Raw genomic sequence first — 19,284 nt, forward strand, 5'->3', positions numbered from 1 at the left:
ATTATGAATGTGTCTGGTGACCAATCATACAGGGAGGGACACATCTGAAAAGAAGTGGCGGCTTGGGATGGTGTAATACTGCTCCAAATTCGCAATTAGCTTATAGAAACTCGGATCCTCTACAACTGAAAAAGGCTGGTCATCCAGCGCTATGAATTCCATTAGTCTGGGTTAGGGTTAGGCTTTAGCCTTTTCGCTGTCTCTGGGAAGTTTTTTATAGTTTTCAAAAGCCTGCTGAATTGGGATAGCCACGCTCCGTGTTGTTCTGGCCTTGGTAATGGTAGCTGCTGCAGCTGCTTCGTATTCTTTTATTGTAAATTACTCAAAACCTATCCAAAATGACTTAAAAATATAAGATGGCATTAAAGAAACATAAATCTTGTCCATAATTAGCCATAATTTGCAAATAATTAGTTAAAAATTGTGTAAATTTACCCAAAATGAAAGCAAATAAGACTCAAGATTTGTCAAAATTGCTTAAAAACTGTCTGAAAAGACTGAATACTTGTCCAAAATGACTCAAAACCTATCCAAAATGGCAAAAAATGTCTAAAATACACAATTTTTTTCCAAAATGACTGAAATTTGTATAAAATTACTTGAAATCTGTCCAAAATGACTCAAAATCTACCCAAAATGGCACAACATATGTCTATAATAACTCCAGATCTGTCCAAATCTGTCTAACTACGACCTGGAAATCATGTTCTTGACCTGAACCCAGTTACTGAATGCACACATCTGTATTCATATATGAGGGTTTAAACTACATTTCCATGAACCGAGGCTCAGACTCATGTTCAGTGTGAAACCTCTTGGATTTGTGCATTCCAGCTATGAAACTATAGAGTTTGATCGATACCTGCTGGGAGACATTAAACTGGGATTCGCCCAGAAACATTCAACTTATTTTTCCGCCTTAGAGCAGAGATTTAGATCTGTGAAGCTTTGACAGAAAGAAAAAACCCTCAACAGTGTTCTGCAGCAGGTTTCCATGTATTCTTTTCACTAACATCTGGCCTTTTCAGCCCAATGACCTACAGATCCCTTCATAAACACATCACTCTGAATGAATAAATGAGACGGTTTGGGTTTTCCTGCTGTCTGGAGTCTCGCTGGAGGATTTATGCAGAATTAGTGGATCTTTTCTGGTTGTTGTGATGATTAAACTGGGAGGGAAGACACTGTAAATCCTTCCCCACTTCCATTTAATAAATCTGCTGCAGCTCACGTAATTTTACATAACAGGAGAAGGATGTGCCACTAATATAATTCTAATTAGAAGCAAACGTCGTCTTCCTGGTGAGCTAACTGTTTTTAGCTTTTCTGTGGTTAGAAACGACATTTATAAAGATTTATTTCTATGTGCAAAAGTTTTGCGGTACAAAAGAGAAATGAATAACGGCGATCTGGTGCACAGGCTGATGGGAAAATTTCCTCTGTTTATGTTTTTTGGTGATGACGAGAGTGGAAACTTAATTAGCGATGATTCAGGCTCATGCATGAGTCACACGTCAACAATATGATGCAGAATTAGCAGTATTTCAGAGACTTAAAATGTCACAAATCATCAGTAATTTCCTCTGCAGTTTGCATCCTGCATCATGGCTCAGAAACAGTGAACAGAGGAGCACGTTGTTGGAGATCCATCCAGCATGGTGAAACATCCTTCTACTGATGATGAACAGAGTAGAGAGGAAAAGTCTGGAGAGAATGGACTAAAAATTGCCTATAATGACTCAAAATTGTTATTTTAAAGATGCTTTCAGTCATTTTTAACTAGTTTCAGGTTATTGTGGACATTCTTTTTAGTAGATTTAGACAAGTTTTAAGTCAGATTTGACTTTTTTTGTTTATTTGCACCAAGTTTGAGTCAGTTTGAAACATTTTATATTACTCTGGGCCAGATTTAAGTTATTTGGGACAAATTTTGAATGATTTGGGGCAATTTTAGACTTTTTTTGGACCATTTTCGTCTAACAGTGAAGTGTAGCGTGGCTCAGAAACAGTGAACAGAGGAGCAAGTTGTAATCAATAATATCTAGTAAGAAACTTAATGGAATCATTCATATGTTGACTGTAAAAACACAAACACAAAAAACAGACCAAAACTGCATTAATATATAGTTAGTCCTTTTATTAAATTTGACAGTAAAATTATACTGTTTACTGCATTTAAATCCACAGAAAATATCTTTATTTTAGAGATATTTTTCATTTATAAAAGATATTTCATCATTTTTACTGTAGATTTCTGGCTTGCTGTCAGATTTTTGCCATTTTTGACAGGCTTTTTTTATTTTCTGCACCTAAAAACTCCCAGTGCTCTCACATTCATCTTTTGACATCTACATTTTTTAGAAATTACAAACATCTATCCACATACTTCTTGGTATTTTTGATGCAGAGGCAGTTTTTGATGGGTTTTCTTTCCAGTTTAAGTCCAGATGTGAAAACGTTACTGTTTCATTTGGTAAAAGAGGGAAATCCATGAAAAAAATCAGTTTGTGAAACCATGTTTTGGACGAGCTGGAAAGTCGACTGTGAGCCAGAAACAACCTCACTAGTTCTCGTGTAGCTGAACTGTTGGTTTTGGAAATGATTGACTGAAAAAATCCCACCTGGATGTAATATTCCATCTTTTCTTTGGAATAACGCTGCCTCAAGTGTTTCTAAAGAAAAACCCATCATCAGTGAGTAACAATGAAGACTGAAGTCATGGGAAATTTAACTCCTGACCTGTAAAAACGCAGCACTAAGTGAATCTGTAGCCGAGGAGGTGCTGTAATTACAACTTGTCGTGTCTTGGAGAGTAAAGTTATTAATACCAGATGCACTAATTGTACTTCATAAGGAAAAATGCAGAATGAAAACCAGGACTGATTGTCTCTGCAGTGCTCTGTCTGGTATTGTTGTTGGCTTTTATGCAGAAGACAGAATGAACTTTCTGTTAAGCTGCATTTTGCCTGCAGGGTGTGGTGCTAAAATAGCAGGTTATGAGGGAGATTATGAGGATTTAGTGATGCTACCTCGCGTCCTCTGGGCTATCGCTGCAAAGTGAGGACAATTACCACATGCAGGACTGTAATCTGAGCGCAGACGCGACGCCCTGCCGGCATTAGGAAGCCATTTAGCCGAGGAATGCTTCCATTTCCAGGAGGAACTAATTTACCTTCTGTGGAAACTCTGCAGCTCAGATAGAATTTAAACGGCTGACAAGCATGACTTTTCTACGTTGTCCTATAACAGTTGGTGGTGCAGAGTCTGCTCAAGCTGAATCCTTACTACCAATAAACATGTTCATGGAACCAGACTGCTTTTTCTCTCCCTTTTTAAAGTCTGTGCAGAAGAAATGTAGAGTTTGTAGCCAAATAACAGCTGAAAACATGTAAACAAGACTATAAAATGCTGATTTCAGAAATAAGTTTTGTATCCAGCAGCTCAGAAATCATGCACTTGAGCCAAACTTTATAAATACTAGAGCACATTAGCATTAGCATTAGCAGTTGTCCTGCAGAATCACCAGTTACTACAGTTCTGCATACAGTTTGTTAGGTAGGAAATGCCAGAATTTACACAACAACTCCGCCTTCTTCATTAAATGTCCTCTGAATTTTAACATGAGGAGCAGGTGGACGAAATCTGCAACTCAGATAGAATTTAAACCTCTGACAAGCAACACTTTTAGACATCTAAATTGTTCTAAACAGCTGGTGTGACTGCATGTTTTGTCCTTTTTGTAAAGTTTGTGTCAAAGAAACGCAGAGTTTTGTTGCTAAATAATGGCTAAAAACATTAAAACAGACTGTAAAGTTGCTGAAATCAAGGATAATTTTTGTATCCAGTAGCTCAGAAATCATGCACTTGAGCCAAACTTTAGCATTAGTATTTCTCCTGCAGAATCATGAGTTACTACAGTTCTACCAGTTGTTTGTTAGCTAGGATATTTACAGAACAGCTTGGCCTTCTTCATTACATTTTCTCAGAATTTTCAGATAAACAACAGGTTGACTACTTTTGTAAGAATTAACACCCACCTCTGCAATTTTACAAATTTTTTTCTACAAATAAGATGTTTGAGGTGTCGCAGAAGTCAAATGAGGATTAAATTAATAACATTATCATTGTAATTAGCAACTCAGAAGGCAACCAAATCAAAGCAACCTAAGTAAAATGCAATTTGGTTGAGGAAATCTTATTTATATTGTATTTTTTTCAAGAAGAAAAATGAAAAAAGTGGTGAGTTTTCATCTCCTACTTGCGATTTATTTTTCTATTTTATAATCATTTCAAATACAACTGAAAACAGAGAATGAAAGCAAAACCATGTCTAGAAGAAGTAACTTTTACTCTCTTTTATACTTGTATTTTCACTTTGGAGTGAATAAACTTGGCTCCATAATGTCACCAGAAGGTGGCGCTATAATACGCTAAAATGACTGTTATAAATGGAGTAGAAGAAGCTGGAAACAAAACTTATTTTCCTGTTTTTGCAAACTTTTCTCTTTACGTACATCCTGCAGCTTCCATTACAAAGTACACACTACAACATGCAGTATTTACACAGTACTACTACTATAAAGCTTTGACCGTCCTGCTGGTGAATCCGAGACACTGTCATGTGAAAATCCTGCTGGTTTCCAAACTGCATGCTGGTATTTTTTGCCATTTGCCATCCTTTGTATTGGGACATAATAAATGATTTCTCTAAATAGAATGAACTGCAGTTTCCAAATGCATCCCTGATGTTTGCCAATCACTAAAAGCTGCTGTGAAAGTTAAGACAGACAGAATCCTGGTAATTTCTTCACCAGTTTAAAACCTAATGTTGTAATTTGGTGTCGTTTTTAATCCTTGGCTGGTTAATAACGGCTCAGAACACCAACTTTTACTACTTTATGTTGACTTTAATTGGGTCCTTCTGGCCTTTTTTGACACTGTGCAGACAGGAGGTGGCTGAGAGGAAAATTAAACCTACTAAAATAAATGCAGCATGGCTCAGAAATGGTGAACAGAGGAGCTAGTTGTTGGAGATACATCCAGTATGGTGAAACATCTTTCTACTGATGATGAGCAGAGTAGAGAGGAAAAGTCTGGAAACATGGAAAAACACTGGTGGAAAATGTTGGACATATCGAGTCCAGATTTTTAAAAACTTGGTAAAAAAAATCAAAGAAACTGATTATTCTACATCTAGTCATGATTGTTTTGTTTCCATAGAGGTGCAGGACTAACCCTAATTTTAGAATTTTGCATGTTTTCAATGATTTAAACATAGCAGGTTAGTTAATAAGAGTTTCTGTGCCGTAACAGACTCAGATCACTGATGGTTTTACTACTGTTCATGGACTTTAACTGTATTTTCTCTGAGCTTTTGTGTTGTGCACACTGACAACCTTCCACTCAGTAAAAAGTTGGACTCCCTTCGGTCATGTGAGTTCGTGGGAGACGGTTTGGCAGCGCTGCGACTTCATGCATAATGACACATGGATAAATCACCACCTCGCTGCTGAACACCAACCAACAACCAACAACCAAACACTTGATTTCTATTTGGGATTTATTCTGCCTCTGACCTCTGAATGTTCCTCTTCTTGTTCCCTCGGCTGCTTTGGTTCATCATCCGACATTAATTAAAAGATTCATGCAGCTGTAGATACAAAAAAGACGCTGTTTTAGATGTTTAAGCTTCATTTAAGACGTCACTTGGATCGAAAACAAAACCAGTGAGGGTTTTTTTGTGTTCTTAATTATAACAGTAAACTGTAAATGAGTCAGACGCTGCCTTCTGCTTGAACTTATAGGCTTTAGGGGCCAAAATTAACAAAAAATTTAAACTTTTGAAAGCACATGTTGGCATTCAAGACCTAAAACGTCTTTTAAAAAGCTAATTATTTAATATTTTTATTCAAATATCACCTTTTTAAAAAAAACTTTTAACTTGTGGAACTTTTGTCTCCCCCTCCTGGCATTAGGAGTAATTACACAAACACTGTTTATGTGAGTGCATTGCCCTTGATTTTTCTTTTTCAGACTTTAATCCTTCCTCTGTAGTTTCTTTTTTATCTGCAGCAGCAAAAATTTCTCTTGGGGTCTTCCTCAGTTTTTCCTTTCTTTGTTTTTCCACCATACTTTCTATAAACTGACTGATTTTAAACTCTAGAAACCACCGACAGATTTGAACACCTTGTTATCTTTTTAAAATTGACCAAAAATCACACAATTTATCAGCCAGAAACTGTAAAAACAGGAACGAAAAGTCAGAATTCCAACTTTCCAACAGTCCTTGAACTACTCATCTATGACATGCGATTCAGTATAACTGACTCAGACCAACTAAAAATCCACGACTGACTCAGCTGTGACCAACTTGTTTAAACATTCAGAGAGTTTTCAGGTTGAACTGCAGGCAGTGTTTCCACAGAGAGACTGGGAGGAAAATCGAAGCTACAGGATGAATAATTAAATGCAGCATGGCTCAGAAACAGTGAACAGAGGAGCTAGTTGTTGGAGATCCATTCAGCATGGAGAAACATCTTTCTACAGCTGAGCAGTTTATAGATTTTGTTAAAAATGTAAACAGCTTACAGTGTTGTTTACACCCATGGATACTTGGGAAACTGTTGTGCTTGTTGACTTTTTTGTCATTGTTTTTTATATGATTTATGTCATTCTAACATCCAAGAACACATTCCTGAGTTCTCTCTCCTTCCTCATGGTTTCCATCGAGCTGCAGGACTTTAGATTGCAGTGAAAAATGAACCAGCAGTGAAGAAAAATGTCTTCAGAGGGTTGATGTTGTTTCTAAAGATCCAGCGTGTAGTTCTCTAAGTGCGACAGTGACGGGTGGAGGAGGGAGTTTCTGTTCGATTTCTACTTTGAAATAACCCCCAGATTTGAGCATGAACATCTGTGAGCAGCTGCTGGACTTTCAGCATCAGCACTCATCCTGGACGGTGTCGTCGGAGAAGTATTTATGAGCTGGATGCTTCTCTGTGTGTTTATAATCACAGCCTTTCCTGTTTGTGGAGCTCAGAGAAGAAGCTTTGGTCTGTATACGTGGTGGTTAGAAATGTGGAGACGCTTCGTTACAGATAATCAGTAGATGACAATCTGAGTCGGACCACAGTTTGATCCAGCAGCTGATTCAGCCTAACCAGGTCAACATGTCTTTATCAGCACCTGAAGTCTGTCATCAAGCCTCCTGCCAGCTGGCGCCTGCTGTTTCTGTGGAACTGCATTATGGGAAAAAACAGGATGAAGATCAGCAGCTGCATGTTGTTTTACTTCATTAATATTGTTGCTAAATAGCTGCAGATAGCTGCACTCCAAGTATCCATGTCAGCAGAGTCGAAACGCTCGTTTTTTTCATCACATTCATTCTTTCTGCTTTTTCTTTCCAGCGTAGAAACGACTGATTCATGTAGTTTCCTTTTTACATTAGTCAGTGCAGTTAACTGCAGTTTCTGGTGTTTTTCTTTGCTTCTGTCTCATTTTTCATTCACTGTAGATTCATTTTTCACTGCAATCTAAAGTCCTGCACCCAGAACAGCACAAATCACAAAGGAAAAGGTGGAATTTATTTCTTTTACTGAAGTGTCCACAGGTGCTACCGACACTGGAAAACAAGTTGTGTCTCCATATACTGTGGATATTTAACTATCTCCATGTTTACAGCCTTTCCAGACTTTTCCTCTCTGCTCTGCTCATCATCTCTAGAAAGATGTTTCACCATGCTGGATGGATCTGCAACAACTAGCTGCTCTGCTCACTGTTTCTGAGCCATGCTGCATTTATTCATTCATCCAGTAGCTTTGGTTTTCAACCTGTGTTTGGTTGATTTTCCTGACAGAACCATAAATCGCACATGTGACATAGCAGATGACAACTTAAATATTCTTTCTGTTTTCACGTTTTTTCTGACTTTTCAGTTAAACATGCCTGAACTCTTCTAAAATAACGAACCTGCAGTGTTCCTGAAGTTTATTCCACAGAGTGCAGAGTTAGACCTGGACATCCTGTAAAGCAGCTTTTAGAAAATTACACCAGTTGTTGGTAAGTGACAGAAAATGACAGAAATAAGAAGGGAGTTCCCCCAGTTCTGTTTTGTAAATAAAAATATACACAAGCTGCCATCTGCTTGGGCTGAATGAGTCCAAGAAACCAGATTATAAAGTCCAGTCTGACGTGTGCCGGACAATGAGACAGATGTAAAACATACAAAACTGTGATTTGTAGTGTTAAAGCAGCATTTAAATTATAACCTAAACACAGATAATAGCTGTTTTCTGGTGTCAAGACTGTAAAACAAGAAGGCAGATGTAGCCCCTTTATGGTCCTCAGAAAAAAGACAAATTATTTAAAGAATAAATAATCAAGAATAAAACATTTTGATGGTGAAATGTGGACAATAAATTCTCACAGCCTTCAGTCCATGTTTCACTTCGTTGGCAATTTTAATGTGTAAAACCTGTTTCCTCCATAAAATGGGTTTTAAAAATTACACAAACTGTTTAAAAAAAATAAATAAATAATATAAAATATTTTTAAAATAATAATATATTTTTTGCAGATTTAAGTACAGTAGAAAAATGTAATTTAAACATTTTTAAATATTAAATATTTAGAATACTGACTCTTTAGAGTGAACATTATGCAAAATTTTGGTCTGTTTTTCAACTTAATTTAATTTTTTACTGTCATCACTTTTGTCTGTAATTTTATTAGATTTTATGTGTAATTTACCAAAACAGTTTAAATATAATTTATCATATATATATATATATATATATATATATATATATATATATATATATATACACACACACACACATCTATCTATCTATCTATCTATCTATCTATCTATCTATCTTTTGGTCAAACATTTTAAAAGAACATTTTTTTTTTAAATACAGGTTTTTGATGTGGACATTATTCAAAGTTTTAGTCTGTTGTCATGTGGCAAATGTGTAAATTAATACTTTTTTCACTAAATCCTACCTGTAATTTAACAAAACAGGAATAATTTGTCAAAAAAATAAGTGTTTCTTGCTCAATAAAAGACAGTTAAAGGCTTTCATTTCTGACAAATTGTCTACAAAAGTTTGACAAGCGTTAGAAAGTGTCATGTGCATGTTCTCAATGCAAAAAACATCAACACGAACTGAATTCAATGACTGTTCTCACTTTCATACTGTGTGTCTACACTGATGGTCTATATTTTGAGAATAAAAACCCTCTGAGGATTCTGTAAATCTGTTGGTTCTGGTGGTTCCACATGTGTTTTTCAGCTTGTTAAGCCTGGCTGGATCCCTCTGGGTGTTTGGATGTTTGCTTTATTACTTTATTAACAGACTCTAGAAATACCTTCATGAAAAAATGAGACACAAGTGAAGGAAGAAAGTGAGAGCAGGAAATATAAGAAGAAAAACAACAGGAAAACCCATATAAGGAAAATAGTTATTTCATCTCAGATTATCAGATTTTTAAAACAATTTTGCTCAATCATCTTTGATTTACCAGATATTTTTATAGTGTAAAATATAGATATTTATAAAGATGTTTGTGAAATATTAGCTTAATATATCAAATATGTTCTAACTTGAAAAAACTTTTAAATGACCCATTAACCCAACTTTAGACATTTTTTTTCTTTTGTGGCAGATTGAAATTTGAGGCTGCTTGAAGAACAATATCTCAGTAACTCTTAAAGATTAAAAAAAAAAAAACAACTTTTCTGTGTTATTTCTCATCATCTCCTTGATTAAGAATCTGTAATATTGGACAAGTAGATCATTTACTGTCTGATTATAACAACAAAAATAAAAAATAGAGCCTTGTACAACATCACAAACAGCCTCAAATTTAACGTACGATAAAACCTGCGGAAAGTGGGTCAACAGTCAGATTTTATGAAATATTATCTCGGAACGTATTGGAAATATCAAGCTAAAATTACACAGATGCCATTGCAGATATCTGGAGTTTATGATACTAAAGTTAGAAGCAAATCAGAGATGTTTGAGCAGAAGGAACCTGATAATTTGAGATGGATAAAACTCCTAAAATGAGACCTTTTGTGGTGTTTTAGCTCAGATGTGAAGCGTTGATGTGGTCCTTTCATCTCCTCATCATCCTCCTCTGCTGCTAATGTTCTGTTTATGTCTTCCAACCCCCGTCTTCTTTCCCACCCAGCCTCACGTCCACCTCATCCAGTCCTCACTTTGTTCTTCTCTCTCGTCTGCCTCCCCATTCCAGACCTCAATTACACACCAGAGAGTGTAGTGTTTTATATTCCAGCACAGTGGGAGCACCTCACCCTGAATCACCACGAAGGTCCAGAAGATGTGGAGACAGACGAGCCGAGGAGTGCAGCTCCACCCTAAAGCTTTCATGACTGACCACGGTGCTAAATTACTGCCACATCACCTGCAGCTGCAGCTTGGATTTTCCTGCTCAGATCCTCTCTGCTGCTCCAGAGGCCTGATAAAGTTCAAGCATCGACCTTAAGGCAGATCTACTGTTGTTATTAGGAGGCTGTGGCTGCTCATGTGAAGATTTCTGTAGGTTTTATCCTCCGGTCATGGTAGCTAGCAGGCTGCACCTGCCTCAGAGGAATAAATATTGTGTTCACGTGCAGGAAATACAAACTAAAAGATGCATCAGTTTGTACTTTTGCACTAAACATGGTCATAAATCTCTGCAAAAAGCGAAGCTGACTGTTTCTGAGCCATGATGCATTTATTCTGTTCATCCAGGAGCTCTGAGTTTCCTCGTAGTCTGTTTAGTCATCTCTGTTTTGGTCTCATCTTTGCTGTTTTGGTAATTTCGTGCATAGTTTTTGTTGTATTCTGCATTTTTTTGTTGTTTCCTGTGTTGTTTTTGTTGTTTTTTTGTGTTGTTTGTGTTGTTTTCTGCAATGTTTTAGTCTCTTCCTGTATTTTTTTTGTGATTTTCTGTATGGTTTTTGTTGTCTTCTGTGCTGTTTGTTATTTTCTGTGTAGTTCTTGTTGTTTTTTGTGTAGTTAGGGTCCGAGCACCGAATGGTGCGAAGACCCTATTGAAACCCTAGGGTTTATTATTAGGGTCCGAGCACCGAATGGTGCGAAGACCCTATTGAAACCCGTGGGTTTAATAGGGTCTTCGCACCGACGGTGCGAAGACCCTATTGGAATGCAAGGAATTATTAGGGTCCAAGCACCACGAAGTGGTGCGAGGAACCTATTGAAACCCTAGGAATTATTATTATTATTATTAGGGTCCGAGCACCACGAAGTGGTGCGAGGAACCTATTGAAACCCTAGAAATTATTAGGGTCCGAGCACCACGAAGTGGTGCGAGGAACCTATTGAAACCCTAGGAATTATTATTATTATTATTATTATTATTAGGGTCCGAGCACCACGAAGTGGTGCGAGGAACCTATTGAAACCCTAGGAATTATTATTATTATTATTATTATTATTATTATTATTATTATTATTATTATACTTTTTTCTACGGACGGGGAAAACGCATTTTTGACGCCCTAAACATACACAAAAACGCATGAAAATCGCCACACACATCAGGACTGGCGAAAAATTTGATATTTTAGGGGAATGGCACGTGTGCGTGCCAAAATGGCTCAATAGCGCCCCCTAGAAAATTACGAAAATTCAGCCCCCGGACAGCGTTCGACCTAGACTTCTGAAATTCGGCACACATATGTAACTCATCAAGACGCACAAAAAAGCCTCTTGCATCATTACCCATAATGCAACAGGAAGTCGGCCATTTTGAATTATGAGTCATGTTTTGGACAATTTTGTGTCATTTTTGGACATTTTTTAAAATCTATAAACTCAAACAGCGTAACTCCAAGAGAGCTGAAATTTGGCCAGGATGTACTCCAATCACGGGTGATCAAAAGTTATCAAAACGCTCCGCAAAAGTCTGAAGGCGTGGAAATGGCGAGCCACGGAATGCGGCCATTTTGAAATATGATTCATATTTTGGACATTTTGTCATTTTTGGACATTTTAAAAAGCTATTAACTCAAACACCGTAACCACGAGAGAGCTCAAATTTGGTCAGGATGGACACCAGTCATGGTTGATCAAAGGTTATCAAAATACTCTGCAACAGTCTGACGGTGTGGCCATGGTGACCAGCAGAATGCGGCCATTTTGGATGTCTCGCCATGAAACAGGAAGTGCTGTCTAACTAGCCTGGACATGCATCAATCTGCCTCAAACTTTACATGTGTGATCAGAGTCCAGCCCTAATCACATCCATAGGTCGATATAGACTCACTGTCATAGCACCACCTGGCGGCCATTTTGAATTTTTCGCCATGAAACAGGAAGTCATGTCTAACTAGCCTGTACATGCTCCAATTTGTCTGAAATTTTACATGTATGATCAGAGTCCGGCCCTAATCACATCTTTGTGGCACTTGGTGGCCATTTTGGATTCCTCGCCATTAAACAGGAAGTGCTGTCTTACTAGCCTGTACATGCTCCAATTTGTCTGAAATTTTACATGTATGATCAGAGTCCGGCCCTAATCACATCTTTGTGGCACTTGGTGGCCATTTTGGATTCCTCGCCATTAAACAGGAAGTGCTGTCTTACTAGCCTGTACATGCTCCAATTTGTCTGAAATTTTACATGTATGATCAGAGTCCAGCCCTAATCACATCTTTGTGCCACTTGGCGGCCATTTTGGATTTCTCGCCATGAAACAGGAAGTGCTGTGTAACCAGCCTGTACATGCTCCAATCTGCCTGAAATTTTACATGTATGATCAGAGTCCGGCCCTAATCACATCTTTGCACCACTTGGCGGCCATTTTGGATTTCTCGCCATGAAACAGGAAGTGCTGTGTAAGTAGCCTGTACATGCTCCAATCTGCCTGAAACTTTACTCTCTCAGTTGCAGCGCCTCCTGGTGGATATGCGTGGGCCAGTCGGGCCGCTCGGATGCGAGGACCCGTCCAACGCTGCTTGCAGCTTTTATTGGTTTAGTGGTTGGAAGTCAATAAAACATTAGCGTCAGTCAAATTGAATGCGTCAGTGGATGGAAGTGGTGGTTGCCTTGTGCTGCTCTTCACTTCACTGCAGCTCCATGGCTCCATCTGCTGGACGGACAGAAGTGCAGCAGCTGATGGCAGCTTCTTTGACCTCACGCTGCTGTCAGACCCCAGATTAGGGTTTATTTCAGATATATATAATAGAAAATAGTAATTAAAAAATAAGCTGATGTTGTATTTTTGCAGCAGTGAGTTTTACAGGGTTAAGAGCAACCAGTCAAAGGTTATTACTGAGGATTTTAAACAAAAACATTCAGGCAAACAGTTAACATCATAGGGTGCCTGACATGTTTGTTTTTTTTCCGGGTCGATACAGATTTTTTTTGTAATCAAGGAGATCAATAACCAAGATTTGGAATCACTACACATTTGCAGAAAAAATAAAGTTTTTGAACAGCACATAAAGTTAAGTTAAAATTAAAATAATCACGAGTTGCAGCCTTTGCTTATTTATGTTTTACATGCTGAAGTTGTCCTTCAGTGTTTCACTGATCAGATTGTGCTGTGGGCAGGAACAAGATCAGAGGGAGGCAGCTGCAGCAGACCCAAAGTAGTTTCACATTCATTTATCTGATCAGATTTCAGGGGGCTTTTTTTTTTTTTTTTTAAGAAATGGGACCAATAATTGAAAACATGCTAAATATCAGATGGGATCATTGGTGTCACAGGACATCTGCAGACACAGGTCAAAGATTACAAGGAGTTTATTTAACGAATGAAACTAAAACCAACACAGAAAGGATAACTAAACCAAGGTGAAAACAAAAAGGGGAAACCAGACTAATTGTAGGAGAAAGGTTCTGGTTTCAAAGTCTCTGGTCTGGCAGAGAGCGGAAGAATGAAGAACCGGGCCTTCGTGGATTAAGGTGATTGAGAACAGGTGAATCAACCCCCACACCTGTGAGAGAGATGGATGGATGGATGGATGGATGGATGGATAGATAGGTAGGGAGGTAGACGGACCATAGATAGATGGATGGATAGGTAGATTCTGCAGTGGGGAAATTTTCAGTGTGGCAGTAGCAGATAGGAAAAAAAGTAAAAAGAAAAGCAGCACTCAGTGCACAGATATAAATAGATGCTTTCTCCTTAGAGAAGAAATAGAAATGCTTGTAAAAAAAAAAAAAACTTGTGAAATTGCACATATTGACTTATTTACATTTTATTGCAGTTACTTCATGGGTGATCTGAACTACTGGGAGCAGGTTTGATTGAACACAGTCTGACTGCTGCAGGAAGGAAGGACCTCCTTCAAACATTGTGGGTGAAGCAGTCTGTCCCTGAAGGAGCTGCCGGTGATGGTCCTGTTTCCTGCAGGGGGTGGGAGATGTCCTCCATGATAGACAACAGCTTTGTCATCATCCTCCTGTCTAACACCAGCCCAGGACAGAGCTTGCTTTCTTAACCAGTTTCTTTAGTCTCTTCCTGTCTGCAGCCGTGATGCTGCTGCTCCAGCAGACCACTCCATACAGGATGGCTGATACCACCACACAACCATAAAAGGTCCTCAGAATTGCTCCCTGCACCCCGAAGGACCTCAGTTTCCTGAGCAGGTGAAGTCTGTTCTGACCTTTCTTACACCGTGCGTTGGTGTTCTATCTCTAGACATGTTTGAATGTCTTTATCAATAAATGGTCAAACACATGTTGAGTGTCAGCTCAGCTCTTTGTTCCACACATGTATATGTTCCTATGTGATTGGTGTCTTGCAGTCAGAGTGTAAAGAATTGAAGCTGTCAGAGGCTTTCTGTGGTGAAGAGGCTGCAGGACATCAGCTGCTCCAACAGGTGACGCCTTTGTTCTTTGGCTCCAACCAGAACCAGCAATAAATCAGCATGAGCTGCAGCTTATCCACCTCATAGAGTGTATAATAAAGAAACCAAGAGGTTTTAGTTGATAGCTGTCTCTAGTGAATGACCAGCAGTGTCTTGTTCAGGTTGTGAGGAGAAGTAAAAAGCTTACAGCAGCTGGTGTTCCCAGGTAGTCTCCCATCCAAATACTAACCAGGCCCAATCCTGCTTAGCTTTGCAGATCAGATGAGATTGGGTGTATTCAGTCTCAGAAACAAACCTACAATGTAAGTTCTGTACCTCACATGATTCAAATCTCCACTCACACCTTTTATTTGTCCTTTGATTGCTCCAGTACTGATTGATGCCATCATTTAAGCCAATTTACAACAACACCTTGTAGGAAATGTGGTGCAGAGGTAAGTTCTGTGCCTCACATGTTGAAGGTCCATGGTTCAAATCCCCACTCACACTTTTTATGTGTCCTTTGGATGCTCCAGTACTAATTGCTAGCATCATTTAAGCAAAGTTAGAGCAGCATCTTGTAGGACAGGTGGTGTAGAGGTAAGTTTTTTGCCTGGCATGTTGAAGGTCCCCGGTTGAAATCCACCTTAGTACCTTTATTATCTTCACCTCCTTAATAGTTTTGTGTACCATCATTTACGAAAACTAACAGTTACACCCAGTAGGAAGGATAGCGCAGTGGTAAGTTATCTGCCTCTCATCCAGGAGGTTTTTGGTTTGAATCCAGCCCAGGGCTCTTTTGACACTTTATAAGATAAGATAAAGATAAGATAAAGTTCTTTATTTCTCCCCACTCCAGGGGAAATTTACATTGTTACAGCAGCTTTATTTACAATATATACATACTTTGGCTGTATGAGAACCTCTTTCAACCATCATTACAACAAAGTCCATGAAGGACCTTGTGTGAAAGATAGCTCACACATAGGTTGTGTGTCTGTCATGTGGAGGGTCACGGTTCGAATCCCCACTGGGAACCTTGCGGAGGATGATAGTGGAGTGGAAAGGTTGTGGTCTGTGGTGTGGAGTGTCAGTGGATTGGAGTTGAAGGGTGGTTCCTGCAAAACCAAGAAGTTGCTGGAAAAGGCAAAGAGCGCAAAGAGCGCAAAGAGCGCAAAGAGCGCAAAGAGCGCAAAGAGCGCAAAGAGCGCAAAGAGCGCAAAGAGCGCAAAGAGCGCAAAGAGCGCAAAGAGCGCAAAGAGCGCAAAGAGCGCAAAGAGCGCAAAGAGCGCAAAGAGCGCAAAGAGCGCAAAGAGCGCAAAGAGCGCAAAGAGCGCAAAGAGCGCAAAGAGCGCAAAGAGCGCAAAGAGCGCAAAGAGCGCAAAGAGCGCAAAGAGCGCAAAGAGCGCAAAGTTCTTTTTTTATTTACTTCCCTGGTGACATCAGTAGATGCTTGCAGTGAAACCACCACTGCCTAAGGGAAGCATGTATAATGTGAACAGTATGGGTCCTAAGACAGAACCCTGAGGAACTCCATGATTAACCCTAGTATGCTCAGAAGAGTCATTGTTGACATGCACAAACTGGAACCTGTCTGATAAGTAGGATTTAAACCAGTCCAGTGCTGTCCCTTTAATGCCAATAGAATGTTCTAGTCGCTGTAATAAAAGTTTGTGGTCGATTGTATCGAATGCTGCACTAAGGTCCAATAAAATAAGTATAGAGACCAGTCCATTATCTGACGCTATGAGAAGGTCATTAGTAACTTTCACCAGAGCTGTTTCTGTGCTATGATGCACTCTGAAGCCTGACTGAAACTCTTCAAACAAGCTATTCCTTTGTAAATGTTCACATAATTGATTTGCAACTGTTCTTTCCAGAATTTTGGAGAGAAATGGGAGGTTGGAAACTGGTCTATAGTTGGCTAAAACATCTGGATCTAGAGTGGGCTTTTTAAGTAAAGGTTTGATTACAGCAACCTTAAAAGCCTGTGGTACATAACCTGTTACTAGAGAGAGATTAATCAGATCTAACATTGAGGAATCAGCTCTGACAGGGTGTTGCTCTGACTCCATGTGTGACTGAGGCTGGAGTGAACAGAGTTGCTGCTGCTCAGCTGCAGCTTCTTATTAGCACAACAACAGACGCTGCGTTCACTACGTCTGTGGGTGTGGAGCTGATAAAGAGGATCTTCACCACTGACCTGAGCTGCTGCCACGCGGTGAGACGTCCAACAGAGTCACTGAGCAGCTGATGATGAAGAAGATGAAGGCTTCAGGAGGAGGTGGAGGAGGAGAAGCTGCAGGGCCACATGAGACACTGAAGAGACAAACCAGAAATGATTCACACACTAGACATGAAGAAAAGAAAACATCAGAGAGTGTAAAATACAAGAATGAGTCCTGAACATCACTGGTGATGAAGCTCGAGGCAGAAAAACTCAAACACAAACTGCCTCAACAAGAAGTTCATTTCTATGGTCAAACTGAGAGCAAGAATTCCTGGAATATTTAGTAAATCTAAACTGTATTTCTGAAATTTAATCCAGACAGGAGAAATATTGTGCATTTTAATATTCGTGTGTGCTGTCCCGATAAGCGGCTGGTGAAGGACTTTCTAAGTCTTATTGCCTCTTTTAATGTGGTTCAGTGTGTGTCGGGTCCCACACATGAACACGGACACACGTTAGACCTGATTCTGTCTTATGGATTGTCTGTGTCGAATATTGAGATCGGTGATAACGTATTCTCTGATCATAAGCCTGTGATTTTTAATGTCAGCTTTCCGTGTGCTGGTCTTAAATCCAGCGCTCCTGCTCGGTACTGTCGGGTTTTTGAACTCTCTCTCTGCCGGTCGCTTCTCCGCTGCTTTTAATCAGCTCTGCGTCCCCTCTAGTTTATCCTCTATGGATACAGAGGAACTCAGCTCATGGTTCCATTCTATTCTGTCAAGGTGTTCTGAACTCCGTGGCTCCTTTAAAGACTGCACATCGTAGAGCAAAACTGGAGCCCTGGTTCAACGACGCAACTGGAGCAGTGAGGAGGGAGTGTGGTAGAGCTGAGCGCAGCTGGAAGAAGGACAAGCTGCAAGTGTCGTTTTTAATTTTAAAAGACCGCTGGAGAGACTATCAGACTGTGGTTAAGGAAGCCAAAAGGGCTCACTTAGCTGGAGTCATTGAGTCAAACCGCCACAACCCTCGAGTTTTATTTAATACCACTGACTCAGTTTTAAATGCTCCCAAGCCGGTTTGCCAGGAAGCATCCATCGAACTGTGCGTCAACTTTCAGGAGTTTTTTATTGATAAAGTTGTTAGTACAAGGGCTCTGATCTCAGCTCCTGCCGTCGACCCCTCTGCCTCTGTCTGCTGCCGGGCTGGGCTCCATAAATTTCAGCCCGTTACTCTGTCGTTTTTCATAGACACTGTCGGCCACATAAAGGGTCCCTCACGACTCCATCCCGCCTCACTTTTTAAAAGAGGTTTTTCCATGTATTGGGCAGTCAGTTTTAACCGTCATTAACAGCTGTCTGTCCACTGGCGTGGTCCCCCACTAGTTTTAAACACGCTGCAGTCCAAACACTGCTGAAGAAACCTGGCCTCGACACCACAGTTTTATCTAACTTCAGAACAATCTCCAAGCTGCCCTTTCTTTCCAGAATTTTAGAGACAGTTGTTCATGCCCAGCTGAAGTCCTCTTTAGATGAGCACAACGTACTGGAGGTTTTTCAGTCTGGTTTTCAGACTCTGCATAGCACGGAGTCAGCACTGCTACGGGTTTTTAATGATGTTCTCCTGGCAAACGACTCTGGGGATGATGCGGTTCTTGTTCTTAGCCAGTCTGCTCTAGCGCGTCTCCAGTTGGCTCAGAATGCTGCTGCTGCCCTCCAAAATATGAGCACATTACGCCTGTTTTAGCCTCCCTCCATTGGCTCCCCGTGCGCTTTAGGGTTGCTTTGAAGGTTCTTTTATTTGTTCTTAAAGCCTTAAATGGTCTGGCCCCTCCCTACCTCTCTGAGCTGCTCCATCCTCATCCATCCTCATCCCTCCTCACCAACCCTCAGATCAGCTGTTCAGCTGCTTCTGGAGGTTCCGAGGTCTAGGAGGAAGCTCAGAGGAGATAGAGCCTTCTCTGTTGCTGCTCCCAGATTGTGGAATAATCTCCCTATGCACATCAGAGAGGCTCCCTCACTGGCGGTTTTGAAAACCAAACTTAAAACCTATTTTTATTCACTGGCTTTTAACACAGCATGAGACTCTGCTTCTGTTTTATTGTGCTGCTGTCTTAATATGTGTATGTTTTATTTATTGTTTTAATGTTTTATTTCGTTGTTTATTGTACAGCACTCTGTTTCAGCGGCTGCTGTTTTAAAGCGCTTTAGAAATAAAGTTGAGTTGATTTGAGTTGACTTGCATTTAACTGTTAAAGTCAGTGTTTCTAGTTAGGGTCCGAGCACCGAATGGT

At 39.8% G+C, this 19,284-nt stretch overlaps 1 long non-coding RNA gene across 1 annotated transcript in view; it reads right to left on the reverse strand.

Moving 5' to 3' along the window:
* Positions 1–16,199: 16,199 nt before the first annotated feature.
* Positions 16,200–19,284, reverse strand: part of LOC129350221 (uncharacterized) — a 46,437-nt gene continuing 43,352 nt past the window's right edge. The window contains exon 4 of the long non-coding RNA XR_008603569.1: positions 16,200–17,143. This is a non-coding gene — a long non-coding RNA (uncharacterized LOC129350221). The remainder of the gene's footprint in view (positions 17,144–19,284) is intronic.

This window comes from Amphiprion ocellaris, chromosome 12 (assembly GCF_022539595.1).
Source record: "Amphiprion ocellaris isolate individual 3 ecotype Okinawa chromosome 12, ASM2253959v1, whole genome shotgun sequence".
In the NCBI taxonomy this organism is placed as follows: Eukaryota; Metazoa; Chordata; class Actinopteri; family Pomacentridae; genus Amphiprion; species Amphiprion ocellaris.